Here is a 5,267-nt window from a genome sequence, read left to right on the forward strand (position 1 = left end):
TCTGTTCTGTACATCTGTGTCTCCTTTTCTGTTTTACATATAGGGTTATCATTACCATCTTTCTAAATTCCATATATATGCGTTAGTATACTGTATTGGTCTTTATCTTTCTGGCTTACTTCACTCTTTTAATGGGCTCCAGTTTCATCCGTCTCATTAGAACTGATTCAGATGAATTCTTTTTAATGGCTGAGTAATATTCCATGGTGTATATGTACCACAGCTTCCTTATCCATTCATCTGCTGATGGGCATCTAGGTTGCTTCCATGTCCTGGCTATTATAAACAGTGCTGCGATGAACATTGGGGTGCACGTGTCTCTTTCAGATCTGGTTTCCTTGGTGTGTATGCCCAGCAGTGGGATTGCTGGGTCATATGGCAGTTCTATTTCCAGTTTTTTAAGAAATCTCCACACTGTTTTCCATAGCGGCTGTACTAGTTTGCATTCCCACCAACAGTGTAAGAGGGTTCCCTTTTCTCCACACCCTCTCCAGCATTTATTGCTTGTAGACTTTTGGATAGCAGCCATCCTGACTGGCGTGTAATGGTACCTCGTTGTGGTTTTGATTTGCATTTCTCTGATAATGAGTGATGTTGAGAAAAATATGGAATGCTTCACGAATTTGCGTGTCATCCTTGCACAGGGGGCATGCTAATCTTCTCTGTATCATTCCAATTTTAGTATATGTGCTGCTGAAGCGAGCACTCTTCTTTTATTTTAATAATTTTTATTTATTTATATTTTGGCTGTGATGGGTCTTCATTGTTACTTGGGCTTTTCTGTTTGTTACGGCAAGCAGGGGCAACTCTCTAGTTGCTATGCATGGGCTTCTCTTTGTGGTGGCTTCTCTTATTGCTGAGCACGGGCTCTAGAGCACAGGCTCAGCAGTTGTGGCGCACAGGCTTACTTGCTCCTGGGCATGTGGGATCTTCCCAGATCAGGGGCTGAACCCCGTATCTTCTGCGCTGGCAGGTGGATTCTTTACCACTGAGTCACCAGGGAAGCCTGATCTCCATTTCCTCTTAATGAACTGTTTGATTTCCAGTGTTAGCTCTGTGGCCTCTACTCTCAGTCCTTCGTCATCCTCCACCTTCCCTAGTCCCTTTCTCAGGAGGTGGCCTGCTGGGCTGCTCTGTACTGTTGTACAGGTTGTACATTGCACAACTCTAAGGACGTCATTCACCTAGACTTCGGTATGAATATGGTGCCCCTCTAGAGTTGTCAGTGTACAACCTTGCCAATGGTCCACGAAGGCTTCGTCAGCCTGTTTAAAGAGATAAGGAAAGAGACTCTTCCTAGCCTCTGACTATATATCCAGAGTCTCGGCCCTGGCTTGAATCCAAGATGCAAAAGAGGTCTCAGGAGTTAGGCCCAGACTGAGAATGGGAGCAGCCTCTGGAAGGGATGGGGCCCTGGAGGCAGGCTGTCAGGTGCTCAGGCCTGAGCCTCCTGTCAACCCCCATTCCTTGGGAGGACGGCTCTTCCATCTTCCCCTGGCACCCCACCCCTGTTGACTGCCTTTTGATTAGAATGTGGGCTCTAACTTGGAATTAACCTGATTAATGTAATGAAGGCAGGGCCGGCTCAGCACCGCCTGGTGATGAGGGGAGATGGATTGGGAGCGAAGGCGCTCGGATGGAGGCGAGGCCGTAATTGCTGCGTTTACTGCTACCTGCCTCGCTGACCCTGCTGTTTAGCCCATTAATGATGATGCACAAGCCTCACTTTCCAGAGATAATGACAGAGGATCTCAGGGGAGGGCACAGTAGGAAGCAGAGGGAACTGGGGGTCTGGGGTCTCAGGATGACACAGGTCTGAGGATGGCTTCCTGGAGAGGGTGAGAGATGAGGGACCTGAGGCACAGAAGTGTATGGGGAGACAGAGGGCGCAAAGGTATAAGCTGGGGGCTTTCTCTAGGCACCTGCCTCCTTAGGATAGTTTAAGAGAACTGCCTGGAGCAGGGGCTCTACAGCTGGCAGGGCTCTCTGCCTGGGCGGGAGGCCGACACTACTGCCTCCCCAACTCAGGAGGACTTCCTGAAGGAGAGGCCTTGGGAAGAGGAAAGAAAGCCCAGGGAGCTGGGCAAGGGCTAGCAGTGCTTTCCCCCTTGCCTCCAGCACTGGCCTAGGGCAGGGTGGAAAGCATTGTGGGAGGTCAAGCAGAGTCTGGGGGGCATAGTGTGGGCACATATATGTGCACTCATGTATTCAGCACGAAGAATCTGTGGGTAAGTCAGTGGGAAGCCTTATCACCTTGATTAACTCCTTTTATTTTATTTTTGGCTGGGCTGGGTCTTTGTTGCTGCAAGTGGGCTTTCTCCAGTGGTGACAGAGACGGGGCTACTCTGTAGTTGCAGTTCACGGGCTTCTCACTACAGTGGCCTCTCTTGTGGAGCCAGGCTCTAGGGCACACAGACTTCAGTAGTTGCAGCACTTGGGCTCAGTAGTTGCAGCTTGGGTGCTCAGAGCACGGGCTCAGTAGTTGCCATGCACGGGCTTAGTTGCTCTGCAGCCTATGGGATCTTCCCTTGGACCAGGGATTGAACCCATATTCCCTGCATTGGCATCCCTCCTTGATGCCTCAAAGAAGATGAAATGGATGTTCCTGATCTTATATGCTGCCTCTCCATGTACTTTATCCTTATTCATCCATGTACTTCATTCATTCATTCAAGAAAGTTCAAGGGTTGTCCTGGTTCTGCTGCAAACTTGCTGACCCCACTGGGCCCTTTCCCTCCTCTGGCCTCAGTTGGCAACTCTGTAAATGAGGGTCTGGAGCAGGGGGTTAGCCCTGATGTGTGGTGATGCAGGGGTACAGCCTCTCTTTACTGACACCTGTAGTCTGCCTGGGACTCCTAGTGGGTGGAGGGCCCTCAGAGGAGCCCTGAGACAGTGGGAGTCTTCCCTGCCTCTGCTGGACCCTGTTGGGGCTCCTACACCTATGTCCTAGCTTTTTAGTAGTTGCTTTGAATTTAGTAGTGGCTTTGAGAACCCACATTAAGCTCATCAACAACAACTCCCTGGTTATTCTCTCATGTTTATTCGCTAAGTCGTGTCTGACCCTTTCGTGACCCCGTGGACTTGTAGCCCACCAGGCTTCTCTGTCTGTGGGATTTCCCAGGCAAGAATACTGGAGTGAGTTGCCATTTCCTTTTCCAGGGGATCTTCCTGACCCAGAGATCAAATCTGAATCTCCTGCTTGGCAGGCAGATTCTTTACCACTGTGCCACCTGGGAAGCCCTGTTCTCACATGAGCCGCTGACAAACTCCAACTGTCTCGGTGCACTGGGGTGATCAATTTGTGACACAAATCCAGACTTTGTATTTATCCCTTAAATTACATTGTGTTAAGTTTGATTCATTATTCCAAGCTGTCTTTGAGGCCCTAATTTTTTCCTCTACCATTTAACAAATTCTATATCTTCTGATAATCTGATGAGCTTGGAGGTCATTGACAAAAACAGAGAATAGGAGGGCCAATAATGGAGTCATGGGAGCAAGCTCTGGCAAATTCTTTTCAACCTTATACCCATCTACTTTTTCCTTTCATTTCTCCATTTTGACTACTGGTTCTTGGTGAACCTACCCTGGTTTTTCTGTGCACAGATGTTCTCTGCTTAGTGCCCATGCACTGTGAGTGATGCATTTTCCAGCCAGAGTGCAAACCCCATGAAGACAAGAACCACAATTTCCCTGTTCGTTATGGAATCTCCAGAGTCTGGCTCTCTTTCTGAGACTTAGAGGGTGCTTACTACAGAGTCATTGAGAGACTAAACAACATAAATGACTCCTCTGACAGAAATGAGGGTGGTACTGGTATTAGGGTGGGACAATTATGGTGTAGTTGTGCAAAATGTTAGGAACATAATGTGTGTATAGGGCTTCCCAGGTGACTCAGCGGTAAAGAATCAACCTGCCAATGCAGGAGACGTGGTGGGTTCCCTAGGTCAGGAAGCTCCCCTGGAGGAGGAAATAGCAACCCACTCCAGTATTCTTGCCTAAGAAATCCCATGTACAAGAGAGCTTGGCAGGCTACAGTCCATGGGGTGGCAAAGAGTCAGACACAATTGAGCCACTGAGCACACACACAAATACAGTGTGTACTCAGACACCCACCTTCCAGCCTCTGCCACTAAGCCTTTGATGTGAAAAGGCAGAGAGGACAGGGATATTTGGTGGAAATTTTTAAGCAAGAACTCTGGGGTACTTCTAAAGAGAGAGAGGGTGTGTGTGGAAGGTGAGGAAAGAGTGCAAGTGAGCATGCTTTGGGGTTGGGTAGATTTGGCTTTGAATTTTGCTTTGTTCATTAGCTGCATAATGAAAGGTGATTGCTTATCATTTTAGGGCCTCCATTTTTCATCTGTAAAATGAGCCTAATAATATCTATCCCCCTCAGTTATTGTGAGGAGTAAATACAACGACAAAGTCCCCTAGTCCCCAGCTGAGGCTCAGCCCTGCACCAGTGAACAGGAGCCCCACCTCATCTCCCCTCCCCTCCTTCTTCATTGTAATGGAGACTGAAACTCTCAGGGAGAAAGAGAGAAGAAAGAGTGTGAGGAATGTTATTTGTGCTCCAAAATTAGTATTTTTTGCACAGTTACCTGGGAATTCAACTTTAGTCTGGGAAGTCAACTTTGAAACTTTTAAAAAAAAGCTGTTTCCCCTCATTATACGGGTTCAGTTCAGTTCAGTCACAGTTGTGTCTGACTCTGTGACCCCATGGACTGCAGCACGCCAGGCTTCCCTGTCCATCACCAACTCCCAGAGCTTGCTCAAACTCATGTCCATCGAGTCAGTGATGCCATCCAACCATCTCATCCTCTGTTGTCCTCTTCTCCTCCTGCCTTCAATGTTTCCCAGCATCAGGATATTTTCCAGTGAGTCAGTTCTTCTCATCAGGTGGCCAAAGTATTGTAGTTTCAGCTTCAGCATCAATCCTACCAATGAATATTCAGGATTGATTTCCTTTAGAATTGTCTGGTTTGATCTTCTTGCTGTCCAAGGGACTCTCAAGAGTCTTCTCCAATGCCACAGTTCAAAAGCATCAGTTCTTCGGTGCTCAGCTTTCTTTATGGTCCAACTCTCACATCCATACATGACTACTGGAAAAACCATAGCTTTGACTAGACAGACCTTTGTCGGCAAAGTCATGTCTCTGTTTTTTAATATGCTGTCTAGGTTTGTCATAAATTTTTTTCCAAGGAGCAATAGTCTTTTAATTTCTTGGCTGCTGTCACTATCTGCAGTGATTTTGCATCTCAAGAAAA

General features: G+C 47.5%; 1 non-coding gene across 1 annotated transcript; it reads right to left on the reverse strand.

The window, feature by feature from the left end:
- Positions 1 to 599: 599 nt before the first annotated feature.
- LOC122446862 lies at positions 600 to 706 on the reverse strand. Its single transcript, XR_006271022.1, has one exon. It is a non-coding gene; the product is annotated as a U6 spliceosomal RNA (small nuclear RNA).
- Positions 707 to 5,267: the final 4,561 nt, after the last annotated feature.

Source organism: Cervus canadensis, chromosome 8 (genome assembly GCF_019320065.1).
Source record: "Cervus canadensis isolate Bull #8, Minnesota chromosome 8, ASM1932006v1, whole genome shotgun sequence".
Classification (NCBI taxonomy): domain Eukaryota; kingdom Metazoa; phylum Chordata; class Mammalia; order Artiodactyla; family Cervidae; genus Cervus; species Cervus canadensis.